Raw genomic sequence first — 13,717 nt, forward strand, 5'->3', positions numbered from 1 at the left:
GACAAAAATGATTCAGAAAAGGGGGTGGTGATGAACAGAGTGTCTGAATTAAGCAGACCACTCTTACCCAGTCCAAAGATCAGGGCTTGATCCATCACCGTTTTTTAGCTCACTGCACCATCCCAGCTCAGAACTTGGCTATATGCAAATTAGTCTGACCCTGGCCCAGTGCATCATGGGAACAGGGCAGACCAAACTACCAAGCCAATTCTTATACTGGGAAGGAAACAAGCTACCGGGGACCGGTTTCTGGCATTTCAGCCGTCTTCGGCCCGGCTTGCTTGAATCCTGATGGTGCAATGAGCTAGGGACTCACATCTGAGTATACCCTTCCACGCTTATGGTGGACAAAAATGATTCAGAAAAGGGGGTGGTGATGAACAGAGTGTCTGAATTAAGCAGACCACTCTTACCCAGTCCAAAGATCAGGGCTTGATCCATCACCGTTTTTTAGCTCACTGCACCATCCCAGCTCAGAACTTGGCTATATGCAAATTAGTCTGACCCTGGCCCAGTGCATCATGGGAACAGGGCAGACCAAACTACCAAGCCAATTCTTATACTGGGAAGGAAACAAGCTACCGGGGACCGGTTTCTGGCATTTCAGCCGTCTTCGGCCCGGCTTGCTTGAATCCTGATGGTGCAATGAGCTAGGGACTCACATCTGAGTATACCCTTCCACGCTTATGGTGGACAAAAATGATTCAGAAAAGAGGGTGGTGATGAACAGAGTGTCTGAATTAAGCAGACCACTCTGACCCAGTCCAAAGATCAGGGCTTGATCCATCACCGTTTTTTAGCTCACTGCACCATCCCAGCTCAGAACTTGGCTATATGCAAATTAGTCTGACCCTGGCCCAGTGCATCATGGGCACAGGGCAGACCAAACTACCAAGCCAATTCTTATACTGGGAAGGAAACAAGCTACCGGGGACCGGTTTCTGGCATTTCAGCCGTCTTCGGCCCGGCTTGCTTGAATCCTGATGGTGCAATGAGCTAGGGACTCACATCTGAGTATACCCTTCCACGCTTGTGGTGGACAAAAATGATTCAGAAAAGGGGGTGGTGATGAACAGAGTGTCTGAATTCAGCAGACCACTCTTACCCAGTCCAAAGATCAGGGCTTGATCCATCACCGTTTTTTAGCTCACTGCACCATCCCAGCTCAGAACTTGGCTATATGCAAATTAGTCTGACCCTGGCCCAGTGCATCATGGGAACAGGGCAGACCAAACTACCAAGCCAATTCTTATACTGGGAAGGAAACAAGCTACCGGGGACCGGTTTCTGGCATTTCAGCCGTCTTCGGCCCGGCTTGCTTGAATCCTGATGGTGCAATGAGCTAGGGACTCACATCTGAGTATACCCTTCCACGCTTATGGTGGACAAAAATGATTCAGAAAAGGGGGTGGCGATGAACAGAGTGTCTGAATTAAGCAGACCACTCTTACCCAGTCCAAAGATCAGGGCTTGATCCCTCACCGTTTTTTAGCTCACTGCACCATCCTAGCTCAGAACTTGGCTATATGCAAATTAGTCTGACCCTGGCCCAGTGCATCATGGGAACAGGGCAGACCAAACTACCAAGCCAATTCTTATACTGGGAAGGAAACAAGCTACCGGGGACCGGTTTCTGGCATTTCAGCCGTCTTCGGCCCGGCTTGCTTGAATCCTGATGGTGCAATGAGCTAGGGACTCACATCTGAGTATACCCTTCCACGCTTATGGTGGACAAAAATGATTCAGAAAAGGGGGTGGTGATGAACAGAGTGTCTGAATTAAGCAGACCACTCTTACCCAGTCCAAAGATCAGGGCTTGATCCATCACCGTTTTTTAGCTCACTGCACCATCCCAGCTCAGAACTTGGCTATATGCAAATTAGTCTGACCCTGGCCCAGTGCATCATGGGAACAGGGCAGACCAAACTACCAAGCCAATTCTTATACTGGGAAGGAAACAAGCTACCGGGGACCGGTTTCTGGCATTTCAGCCGTCTTCGGCCCGGCTTGCTTGAATCCTGATGGTGCAATGAGCTAGGGACTCACATCTGAGTATACCCTTCCACGCTTATGGTGGACAAAAATGATTCAGAAAAGGGGGTGGTGATGAACAGAGTGTCTGAATTAAGCAGACCACTCTTACCCAGTCCAAAGATCAGGGCTTGATCCCTCACCGTTTTTTAGCTCACTGCACCATCCTAGCTCAGAACTTGGCTATATGCAAATTAGTCTGACCCTGGCCCAGTGCATCATGGGAACAGGGCAGACCAAACTACCAAGCCAATTCTTATACTGGGAAGGAAACAAGCTACCGGGGACCGGTTTCTGGCATTTCAGCCGTCTTCGGCCCGGCTTGCTTGAATCCTGATGGTGCAATGAGCTAGGGACTCACATCTGAGTATACCCTTCCACGCTTATGGTGGACAAAAATGATTCAGAAAAGGGGGTGGTGATGAACAGAGTGTCTGAATTAAGCAGACCACTCTTACCCAGTCCAAAGATCAGGGCTTGATCCCTCACCGTTTTTTAGCTCACTGCACCATCCTAGCTCAGAACTTGGCTATATGCAAATTAGTCTGACCCTGGCCCAATGCATCATGGGAACAGGGCAGACCAAACTACCAAGCCAATTCTTATACTGGGAAGGAAACAAGCTACCGGGGACCGGTTTCTGGCATTTCAGCCGTCTTCGGCCCGGCTTGCTTGAATCCTGATGGTGCAATGAGCTAGGGACTCACATCTGAGTATACCCTTCCACGCTTATGGTGGACAAAAATGATTCAGAAAAGGGGGTGGTGATGAACAGAGTGTCTGAATTAAGCAGACCACTCTGACCCAGTCCAAAGATCAGGGCTTGATCCATCACCGTTTTTTAGCTCACTGTACCATCCCAGCTCAGAACTTGGCTATATGCAAATTAGTCTGACCCTGGCCCAGTGCATCATGGGCACAGGGCAGACCAAACTACCAAGCCAATTCTTATACTGGGAAGGAAACAAGCTACCGGGGACCGGTTTCTGGCATTTCAGCCGTCTTCGGCCCGGCTTGCTTGAATCCTGATGGTGCAATGAGCTAGGGACTCACATCTGAGTATACCCTTCCACGCTTATGGTGGACAAAAATGATTCAGAAAAGGGGGTGGTGATGAACAGAGTGTCTGAATTAAGCAGACCACTCTTACCCAGTCCAAAGATCAGGGCTTGATCCATCGCCGTTTTTTAGCTCACTGCACCATCCCAGCTCAGAACTTGGCTATATGCAAATTAGTCTGACCCTGGCCCAGTGCATCATGGGAACAGGGCAGACCAAACTACCAAGCCAATTCTTATACTGGGAAGGAAACAAGCTACCGGGGACCGGTTTCTGGCATTTCAGCCGTCTTCGGCCCGGCTTGCTTGAATCCTGATGGTGCAATGAGCTAGGGACTCACATCTGAGTATACCCTTCCACGCTTATGGTGGACAAAAATGATTCAGAAAAGGGGGTGGTGATGAACAGAGTGTCTGAATTAAGCAGACCACTCTTACCCAGTCCAAAGATCAGGGCTTGATCCATCACCGTTTTTTAGCTCACTGCACCATCCCAGCTCAGAACTTGGCTATATGCAAATTAGTCTGACCCTGGCCCAGTGCATCATGGGAACAGGGCAGACCAAACTACCAAGCAAAATTCTTATACTGGGAAGGAAACAAGCTACCGGGGACCGGTTTCTGGCATTTCAGCCGTCTTCGGCCCGGCTTGCTTGAATCCTGATGGTGCAATGAGCTAGGGACTCACATCTGAGTATACCCTTCCACGCTTATGGTGGACAAAAATGATTCAGAAAAGGGGGTGGTGATGAACAGAGTGTCTGAATTAAGCAGACCACTCTTACCCAGTCCAAAGATCAGGGCTTGATCCCTCACCGTTTTTTAGCTCACTGCACCATCCTAGCTCAGAACTTGGCTATATGCAAATTAGTCTGACCCTGGCCCAGTGCATCATGGGAACAGGGCAGACCAAACTACCAAGCCAATTCTTATACTGGGAAGGAAACAAGCTACCGGGGACCGGTTTCTGGCATTTCAGCCGTCTTCGGCCCGGCTTGCTTGAATCCTGATGGTGCAATGAGCTAGGGACTCACATCTGAGTATACCCTTCCACGCTTATGGTGGACAAAAATGATTCAGAAAAGGGGGTGGTGATGAACAGAGTGTCTGAATTAAGCAGACCACTCTTACCCAGTCCAAAGATCAGGGCTTGATCCCTCACCGTTTTTTAGCTCACTGCACCATCCTAGCTCAGAACTTGGCTATATGCAAATTAGTCTGACCCTGGCCCAGTGCATCATGGGAACAGGGCAGACCAAACTACCAAGCCAATTCTTATACTGGGAAGGAAACAAGCTACCGGGGACCGGTTTCTGGCATTTCAGCCGTCTTCGGCCCGGCTTGCTTGAATCCTGATGGTGCAATGAGCTAGGGACTCACATCTGAGTATACCCTTCCACGCTTATGGTGGACAAAAATGATTCAGAAAAGGGGGTGGTGATGAACAGAGTGTCTGAATTAAGCAGACCACTCTTACCCAGTCCAAAGATCAGGGCTTGATCCCTCACCGTTTTTTAGCTCACTGCACCATCCTAGCTCAGAACTTGGCTATATGCAAATTAGTCTGACCCTGGCCCAGTGCATCATGGGAACAGGGCAGACCAAACTACCAAGCCAATTCTTATACTGGGAAGGAAACAAGCTACCGGGGACCGGTTTCTGGCATTTCAGCCGTCTTCGGCCCGGCTTGCTTGAATCCTGATGGTGCAATGAGCTAGGGACTCACATCTGAGTATACCCTTCCACGCTTATGGTGGACAAAAATGATTCAGAAAAGGGGGTGGTGATGAACAGAGTGTCTGAATTAAGCAGACCACTCTTACCCAGTCCAAAGATCAGGGCTTGATCCCTCACCGTTTTTTAGCTCACTGCACCATCCTAGCTCAGAACTTGGCTATATGCAAATTAGTCTGACCCTGGCCCAGTGCATCATGGGAACAGGGCAGACCAAACTACCAAGCCAATTCTTATACTGGGAAGGAAACAAGCTACCGGGGACCGGTTTCTGGCATTTCAGCCGTCTTCGGCCCGGCTTGCTTGAATCCTGATGGTGCAATGAGCTAGGGACTCACATCTGAGTATACCCTTCCACGCTTATGGTGGACAAAAATGATTCAGAAAAGGGGGTGGTGATGAACAGAGTGTCTGAATTAAGCAGACCACTCTTACCCAGTCCAAAGATCAGGGCTTGATCCCTCACCGTTTTTTAGCTCACTGCACCATCCTAGCTCAGAACTTGGCTATATGCAAATTAGTCTGACCCTGGCCCAGTGCATCATGGGAACAGGGCAGACCAAACTACCAAGCCAATTCTTATACTGGGAAGGAAACAAGCTACCGGGGACCGGTTTCTGGCATTTCAGCCGTCTTCGGCCCGGCTTGCTTGAATCCTGATGGTGCAATGAGCTAGGGACTCACATCTGAGTATACCCTTCCACGCTTATGGTGGACAAAAATGATTCAGAAAAGGGGGTGGTGATGAACAGAGTGTCTGAATTAAGCAGACCACTCTTACCCAGTCCAAAGATCAGGGCTTGATCCATCACTGTTTTTTAGCTCACTGCACCATCCCAGCTCAGAACTTGGCTATATGCAAATTAGTCTGACCCTGGCCCAGTGCATCATGGGAACAGGGCAGACCAAACTACCAAGCCAATTCTTATACTGGGAAGGAAACAAGCTACCGGGGACCGGTTTCTGGCATTTCAGCCGTCTTCGGCCCGGCTTGCTTGAATCCTGATGGTGCAATGAGCTAGGGACTCACATCTGAGTATACCCTTCCATGCTTATGGTGGACAAAAATGATTCAGAAAAGGGGGTGGTGATGAACAGAGTGTCTGAATTAAGCAGACCACTCTTACCCAGTCCAAAGATCAGGGCTTGATCCATCACCGTTTTTTAGCTCACTGCACCATCCCAGCTCAGAACTTGGCTATATGCAAATTAGTCTGACCCTGGCCCAGTGCATCATGGGAACAGGGCAGACCAAACTACCAAGCCAATTCTTATACTGGGAAGGAAACAAGCTACCGGGGACCGGTTTCTGGCATTTCAGCCGTCTTCGGCCCGGCTTGCTTGAATCCTGATGGTGCAATGAGCTAGGGACTCACATCTGAGTATACCCTTCCACGCTTATGGTGGACAAAAATGATTCAGAAAAGGGGGTGGTGATGAACAGAGTGTCTGAATTAAGCAGACCACTCTTACCCAGTCCAAAGATCAGGGCTTGATCCATCACCGTTTTTTAGCTCACTGCACCATCCCAGCTCAGAACTTGGCTATATGCAAATTAGTCTGACCCTGGCCCAGTGCATCATGGGAACAGGGCAGACCAAACTACCAAGCCAATTCTTATACTGGGAAGGAAACAAGCTACCGGGGACCGGTTTCTGGCATTTCAGCCGTCTTCGGCCCGGCTTGCTTGAATCCTGATGGTGCAATGAGCTAGGGACTCACATCTGAGTATACCCTTCCACGCTTATGGTGGACAAAAATGATTCAGAAAAGGGGATGGTGATGAACAGAGTGTCTGAATTAAGCAGACCACTCTGACCCAGTCCAAAGATCAGGGCTTGATCCATCACCGTTTTTTAGCTCACTGCACCATCCCAGCTCAGAACTTGGCTATATGCAAATTAGTCTGACCCTGGCCCAGTGCATCATGGGCACAGGGCAGACCAAACTACCAAGCCAATTCTTATACTGGGAAGGAAACAAGCTACCGGGGACCGGTTTCTGGCATTTCAGCCGTCTTCGGCCCGGCTTGCTTGAATCCTGATGGTGCAATGAGCTAGGGACTCACATCTGAGTATACCCTTCCACGCTTATGGTGGACAAAAATGATTCAGAAAAGGGGGTGGTGATGAACAGAGTGTCTGAATTAAGCAGACCACTCTTACCCAGTCCAAAGATCAGGGCTTGATCCATCACCGTTTTTTAGCTCACTGCACCATCCCAGCTCAGAACTTGGCTATATGCAAATTAGTCTGACCCTGGCCCAGTGCATCATGGGAACAGGGCAGACCAAACTACCAAGCCAATTCTTATACTGGGAAGGAATCAAGCTACCGGGGACCGGTTTCTGGCATTTCAGCCGTCTTCGGCCCGGCTTGCTTGAATCCTGATGGTGCAATGAGCTAGGGACTCACATCTGAGTATACCCTTCCACGCTTATGGTGGACAAAAATGATTCAGAAAAGGGGGTGGTGATGAACAGAGTGTCTGAATTAAGCAGACCACTCTTACCCAGTGCAAAGATCAGGGCTTGATCCATCACCGTTTTTTAGCTCACTGCACCATCCCAGCTCAGAACTTGGCTATATGCAAATTAGTCTGACCCTGGCCCAGTGCATCATGGGAACAGGGCAGACCAAACTACCAAGCCAATTCTTATACTGGGAAGGAAACAAGCTACCGGGGACCGGTTTCTGGCATTTCAGCCGTCTTCGGCCCGGCTTGCTTGAATCCTGATGGTGCAATGAGCTAGGGACTCACATCTGAGTATACCCTTCCACGCTTGTGGTGGACAAAAATGATTCAGAAAAGGGGGTGGTGATGAACAGAGTGTCTGAATTAAGCAGACCACTCTTACCCAGTCCAAAGATCAGGGCTTGATCCATCACCGTTTTTTAGCTCACTGCACCATCCCAGCTCAGAACTTGGCTATATGCAAATTAGTCTGACCCTGGCCCAGTGCATCATGGGAACAGGGCAGACCAAACTACCAAGCCAATTCTTATACTGGGAAGGAAACAAGCTACCGGGGACCGGTTTCTGGCATTTCAGCCGTCTTCGGCCCGGCTTGCTTGAATCCTGATGGTGCAATGAGCTAGGGACTCACATCTGAGTATACCCTTCCACGCTTATGGTGGACAAAAATGATTCAGAAAAGGGGGTGGCGATGAACAGAGTGTCTGAATTAAGCAGACCACTCTTACCCAGTCCAAAGATCAGGGCTTGATCCCTCACCGTTTTTTAGCTCACTGCACCATCCTAGCTCAGAACTTGGCTATATGCAAATTAGTCTGACCCTGGCCCAGTGCATCATGGGAACAGGGCAGACCAAACTACCAAGCCAATTCTTATACTGGGAAGGAAACAAGCTACCGGGGACCGGTTTCTGGCATTTCAGCCGTCTTCGGCCCGGCTTGCTTGAATCCTGATGGTGCAATGAGCTAGGGACTCACATCTGAGTATACCCTTCCACGCTTATGGTGGACAAAAATGATTCAGAGAAGGGGGTGGTGATGAACAGAGTGTCTGAATTAAGCAGACCACTCTTACCCAGTCCAAAGATCAGGGCTTGATCCATCACCGTTTTTTAGCTCACTGCACCATCCCAGCTCAGAACTTGGCTATATGCAAATTAGTCTGACCCTTTGCCCAGTGCATCATGGGAACAGGGCAGACCAAACTACCAAGCCAATTCTTATACTGGGAAGGAAACAAGCTACCGGGGACCGGGTTCTGGCATTTCAGCCGTCTTCGGCCCGGCTTGCTTTGGGTTTTAGTAGATCATTTGCGAGGGGGGGGGGGCAAAATTTTAACTGCCTGGGGCCATCCATAGGGTTTAATCCGGCACTGACACAGGGACACCTTGGGCTCACTTCATCTCCTTCAACTGTTCAATGACATCATATCACACTGGGATCCCACTTCAGGGAACTACTAGTTATTGGTTCCAGTTCCTCCGATCATTCACAGGGATCTTTAGTAGTGCTTAGTTGCCCATCATATTGCCAATGGGATTCACCTAGCTCATCCTTTCCCAGTAGTGGTAACAATAGATGCTAGTTGGGCTGAGAGGGGAGGGTTCTCCAGGAGTTCTGACTGTTCATGGCTTTTGGGTAGTGAAAGAGACGAAGAGCTCTTCCAAATGGAAGGAACTAGTGTAACTATTCAAAGCCTTGACGCCCTTTGACCCCTGAGATTTGGACAGGCAGTTCGGATTCGGACAGACAGTCAGTTGACTTGGGCTTATGTAAATGCTGTGGGAGGAACCAGAATTCTGACTTGCAGTCTCTTAGCTAAGCAGACACTTTTGGGCAGAGTCAAATCTCCTGTCTACTTCAGAAGTTTATCTTCTGGTGATGGAGAATGGGTGTGCGGATTGGTTGAGCGGGATTTTTCTAATGTCAGGTGCCCTCTTTCTCTGTGCGCTCCTGTTCCTTTCCATCCAGAGGAGGTTCGGAACATTTTAGTTCGTTTGTATCATTTCTGAATATTGTTTGGCCTTGGTTATGGTCTCTTCCTCCATCCACGGAAGCCTTAGCAATAGATGCAATGTCTGTCCAGTGGCCCAGGGGGCTCTTGTATGCCTTTCCCCCATTTTATTTGGTGCCTTTGAAGTAATGATTGAGCCGTACGACCCACGCTTTCCATTGTGGCACAGCCGTGGCGGGGTCTGAGGTTTCGCTGAAGGGTGGCAGTGGGGCGACAGCCGTTTGACCGTGCCCTTGGTGTGGTGCATTGACACCACGGTCCGGGTTTCCTCCCCCGGCCTGCTGGCCGGAAGCACCGTTCGGAGCTGGGTCGCCCATGATGACTGCGCGTCTGTGTGCAGGTGCGGTGGTGCAGTCTTGGTGCTAGGAGTCCACAAATGTGCTTGCGTGCCAGCACGTGGCCACGTGTAGCTGACTGGTCTGTTGGCCTTGTCGTTGCGAGTGAGGTAGCTTCACTCCTTTGCGTGAACTGTGGCAGACGGAGTCTTCCTAGTGTGTTGGTGAAGGAACCTAGTGGGAGCAGGTGTGTAGTGCTGTTCTCCCTGTAAGACTTTCCCCTCTGATGCACCTTCTCCTTTTTAGGTCAAGGGACCGTAGGCTTGGCCGTAGGCCAAGACCGGAAGTCCGGAGAATTATTGATTCTTAGAGTGGCTGCTTTATCCCGCCTCTCTTTTCGTCTCTCCTCCATTGGCTGGCTTCCTAAATGGAGGCCAGCCATTGGAGGAGAGAGGTGTCACTCGAAACAAGCTCCGTCTCTTTCGGATTCGGGGGCGTACATTTTGCTGTTCTTTCGCCAGTGACGTCACCCGTCACTCAAAACAACAAATACACGCCCCGAATCCGAAATTTGTGGAGCTTTGCGGCCGCCATTTTGCGGTCGCCTAAGCTGCTCTCGGTCGCCTAAGCTGCTCTCTTCCATTATCGCCTCTTCCAGTAAGTCCTTGCTGCGTGCATTTGTGTGTATGTGTCATGTGCCCCGGCTGCCCGCAGCTCACTGCGGCCTCTTAGAGCTGCTCTGCTGTGCCGCCTGTCGCGCCTTCACATCTTCCCCAGCTGCACCTCGGCTCTTCCCCTGTGCCCCAGTCACCCGCAGCTCACTGAGGCCTCTTAAGCTGCTCTGCTGTGCCGCCCCGTCGCGCCTTCACATCTCCCCCAGCCTGACCTCGGCTCTTCCCCTGTGCCCCGGCCGCCCGCAGCTCACTGCGGCCTCTTAGAGCAGGGGAGACCCACCCCCGCCCTCTCCGGGACACAATGCAGCAGCAGCCCGCTGTGCCCGGCGTGCCACTGCTCTCTCTCTGCCCCTCTTCGCCCCTCTCCCCTTGTTCCGCTTCTCATGAGTAAGTGGGGGAGGGAGACACCGCGCAGTGGGTAAAGGTAACACAGTAAAGATGCGGTGGGCTGCTCAGGCAACTTGAGACTTTGTCAAAATAACTTTTCCTCCGCACCTCCGCTGTGCCCGGCGTGAGACTGGAAGCCCACTGGTCACTAAAATGATCGAATATTGGTGTTCAGGACATATTTATAACAATAAACAATTGCATGAAAGGACGCTGGGAGCGGTTATTTTCGGAGAAATACACATTTGGAAAGCCTTTCTCAACCACAGCAGGGCCATCACCATGTGGAGGCTCTCCAAAGCGGCCGACTCTGGAGCTGGGGAACAGGCGAATCTCGACGTCTGCTCAACATCCTGTTATTCTGGGCACATCTCTTAATGTCCCCGTGCCTACCAAAGAAAGAAAGAAACATTAATGCCTCCTTGTGTAATGTAACTGGTGCTCATGTAGAATGCTAAAATACCTTTGGATCGAGTTGGTCATGCATACAAATGTGACCCCCTAAAAATGGCGTGTGCACTAATTCCCTGGGCACCTAGTACAGTTTCACCTTCTTTTGGTACTTTTTTCCTATTACACGACCGTTACGAGTCGTGGTATGGCCTATAGGGAGCTGTACTGTAATATAATTGTTACACCGTGATGTAAAATATTAAATTAATTTCATAATCATTTGGTGTTATGCGTTTAGAATAATCTCCCGGTTGTCTGTCGTCATTTCTGGCGTTATGAGTGAGGCAGGCGGGCAGTAAAATGTGTTTCAGGGCAAATCGGGTGATGCTGTAAGCGGTGTACCGTACTGTGGCGAAGTAACATTCATTTTTCTGTAAATCGTTGTTGTTTTAGGGGTTAATGGCGGTGCAGTTACGCTCGTGTCAGAGTATTTTGGGATAAAAGCGCTAGTGTAGTGCAGATAAACTGTGGGTGTGTTTTGGGCTATCTTTGACATTCCAGGGAGGGTTGCGTGGTGCAGTTAAATTAATATGAGGACCATTTTTGACTTGAAACGTGTTAAAATGTGGTGTGGTTTAGTTAGATTTTTCCAAGTGTGAGATGGAATCATTTTGTTAGCTTCAAATGGCGTCGTGGGGGCAGTTAACATCATTTAATGCATTTGGGGTAAGGTTTGAGGCCAGAGTCCGGTATATTGCATCTCAATTAATTTTAGGGCACTTCGAGGTCATTCTGCTACGTCATCATTATAGGAGGGGAGAGGGGTGACTGAGTTGATATTCAGAATATATTTAATGGGCAGAAAATGGAAGCTAAAAGATATAGACAACCCTAACAAATCTTGTTGCTGAGAGGGTTCTGCATAATATGAACCCACACACCCCACACCTGTACTGATTGTATCAATCTGACATTGAGAGTTGGAAAAGCCTGCAAGACACACATATTCTGGTATGGTATTTCACACCCTTGAGCAGCGGCTCCTAACCTTCTGACTTGTGGGGACCCCACTGAATCATTACTGGAATATGAGGATGGACACGGTACCCCGACCTAAACAATTTCTACGATTTGAACCTCCACACAATACAAATACAAGTATACACTAAACAAATTATGAAATATTGAAATATGTTTAGTTCATAGAAAAAGTCTTCACATTTTCAATGTTGCTTCTTTATTTGTATATAATTTATTGATTTTAGTGCTTGCTCCCAGCCCCCCCGTTGCTTGTGCTCGCTGTCCTGCCCCCCCGTTGCTCGTGCTTGCTGTCCTCCCCCCTCGTTGCTTGTGCTTGCTGTCCTCCCCCCCCTCGCTGCTTGTGCTTGCTGTCCTACCCCCTCGTTTCTTGTGCTACTCTCCTGCCCTGCTATTGGCATTGTAAATGACAATGCCATTTATTTATGTTTTAAAAAAAAAATAATAATAATAATCTCATGAGCAATGCCAATAGCTCTACCTTTAAAAATGCTGAGACCATTGCATTGTAAATGCTTGTTTTTGTTTTTGCTTGAGGTGCAGGATGCAGGCAACACACGGAGCAGCTGTGGGGAATGGGAGCCTAGCGACAGAAGAGGAGTAGGGCCGGAGCAGAGGCTTGCAGGAAGATGTCCCCTCGCAATGCTGCTGGTGCTGGGAGTCTGGGGCCTCAGTACCGCACTTACCCCACAGCGCGGAGGACTCAAACTAGTCAGACCACTCACCGCAGAAGGAGCACACGCCGCTGGCAGAACACGCTCCCAGTGCATGGGGTGATGCGTAGGCGGACGCAGAGTGAAGCGGCAGGGTGAGCGAGCCGATCCACGTGGGCATCAGTGGCGGCAGCAGCGACACAGGGCAGGATCTCTGACCCACGCAGGAGCGGAGCGTCACAGGTGAGCTCCGCAAGCTCCCAGCTGACCGGAGGACAGGAGGAGGTGCACGCGTGCAGTGTGACCGGCCTCGTCACCAATGTAACTCGACGGGGCCCGTGGGTGAAGGCTGCAACAATGCTAAATAAGGTACGCCACACTAGTATGTTATTGCTGGCCGGAAGACCCCAAGCGGTCTTCTTGAAGTTTGTTTGCCCCTTGGGTCGAGCCCACCCCGAGGAGTGTATGGATGCGTGTGTATGCGATACATTGTTAAGGAGAGCCCGGGTAGCTCTCTACACGCCCCTCATTTTACGTTACTCTACGCCCTGAAGGACGAGAATGAGTAAACGAGGCATTCATTGCTTCACTGGTAAAGAACAAGAAATCTTTTGAAACAGCGTACCCTGGATGAAAACGACTGTATAACTATAAATGAAACAAAACGCCCACTCTTACGAGATAAAAAAAAAAAAAGTGGCGTTCTATTAAAAATTGTCAAATGTAAAAAAAAGTTGACACCGTAAAACGCTCTCCTTATTTTGAGCCTTCATGAATACGGTTAAGTTCTGGGCTTCCTGACATTTACATGTACGCAGTTTAGTTGAAAAATGCTGTTTTTGGTCATGATTTAATGGGAAGGTTCTGGCTTCATGAAGATTTGTTGTAAATATTATTCAACTTCTCTCAGAACATTTATTGTCTGTTTACCGTAGCCGCTGAAGGGCAGATTCTGTGCACAGAAGATTTATCTGGGGCTGTTTGGA

This window comes from Lissotriton vulgaris, chromosome 6, assembly GCF_964263255.1.
Source record: "Lissotriton vulgaris chromosome 6, aLisVul1.2, whole genome shotgun sequence".
Taxonomy (NCBI): domain Eukaryota; kingdom Metazoa; phylum Chordata; class Amphibia; order Caudata; family Salamandridae; genus Lissotriton; species Lissotriton vulgaris.